General features: G+C 44.0%; 1 non-coding gene across 1 annotated transcript; it reads left to right on the forward strand.

Annotated features, from left to right (window-relative positions):
- Window positions 1-272: 272 nt before the first annotated feature.
- On the forward strand, window positions 273-410 carry LOC119922526. Its single transcript, XR_005448661.1, has one exon. It is a non-coding gene; the product is annotated as a small nucleolar RNA SNORA7 (small nucleolar RNA).
- Window positions 411-1,498: the final 1,088 nt, after the last annotated feature.

Here is a 1,498-nt window from a genome sequence, read left to right on the forward strand (position 1 = left end):
ACAGGACTGGGAGTCAGAGGCCTTGGGTTCTCATTCTGGTTCTGCCACATACTTGCTGTGTGACATTGGGCAAGTCCCTTAACTTCTCTGTTGCCTGAGTTCCCTCAGCAGCAAAGCGAGGATTCAATTCTTGTTCTCCCTCCTACATAGACGGTGAGCCCCATGTGGGACCTGATTATCTTATATCTATCTCAGCGCTTAGTACAATGCTTGGCATATAATAAGAGCTTTTGAAGTACCATAATTAATTACAATAGAGTAATTAATTGAGACCCCTTTCAGGGGCTCACCTGGAGTGTTTCCAGTACTCTACCAGTCTCGGCTATGGGAGGGAGAGTCAAGCAGAGGCCTACCCACTCCATTCCTAGCTTGGGCAGTGGCTAGCGAGTGGAAGGCAATCTGCTACAAGTCAAACCTTCCCTGCGCTGGGAAGCAGCAGTATGGGAGAGAGTTGGGGATGTAGACTCTAGTTTACTGCACGGAAGGAGGCAATGGTAAACCACGTCCACATTTTTACTAAGAAAACTCGACGGATAAACTACCAGAACGAATACAGATGGAGAGCGGGGCGTTCTGTGAGAGATGATCCCATGGTGTCGCTATGGGTCAGAAACAAATCAATAGCACGGGGCAAGACAAGACAATTAATTGAGTGATTAATTACAAGAGATATGATCTCTGCCCATAAGGAGCTTAATGTCTACAGTATCTCTCTCTTTCTCTCTGTCAATCTCAATCAATCAATCAATGATGTTTATTGAGCATCTACTGTGTGCAGAGCACTGTACTAAGTTTTTAGGAAAGTATTACTTAGGACGGGATTGTGTCCAACCTGATTAATTTGTATCTACCCAAGAGCTTAGTCCAGTGCTTGGTATATAGTAAGTGATTAACAAACACCATAATTAATCTCAGTTCAATAGAGTTGGTAGATGCAATCTCTGTCCACAAGGAATTTACAGTCTCTCTCTCTCTCCCCCTACCTCCCTCCTTCTCTATGCCCAATGTCATCTCTTGTGAGGAGAACTTGGAAAAGGTACCTCACAGAATTGCCTGGAACTGACATAGCCACAACAGTTAATGTATGACATTTATCAGGCACATACTCTGTACAGATCACTCTTCTAAATGCTTGTGAGATTAGAGTTAGAAGACATTAATCCCTTCCTTCAGGGAGCTTACAATCTAGTGTAGGAGATAGACATTAAAATGATCAAAACTAAGAGGAAGCCAGAGGATAAAGATGTGTCTATAAGTGCAATACGGTGTGTTAGAGTAGCCATGGTCATTGGGCAGGAATTACGGTGGGGAGATGAAAGAACATTCTGGGAAAATCTCTTGAAGGAGATGTGCTTGTAGAAAGATCTTGAAGATTCAGAGAGTGGTGGTCTGCCGGAGGTGAAGGTGGAGGGTGTTCCAGGGAGGGGAAAAGCAAGGAATTAATGGTGAGAAAGATAAGAATGAGGCAGGGTGGCATGAGAGGAATGAAATGTGTGAG

This window comes from Tachyglossus aculeatus, unplaced genomic scaffold (genome assembly GCF_015852505.1).
Source record: "Tachyglossus aculeatus isolate mTacAcu1 unplaced genomic scaffold, mTacAcu1.pri scaffold_105_arrow_ctg1, whole genome shotgun sequence".
In the NCBI taxonomy this organism is placed as follows: Eukaryota; Metazoa; Chordata; class Mammalia; order Monotremata; family Tachyglossidae; genus Tachyglossus; species Tachyglossus aculeatus.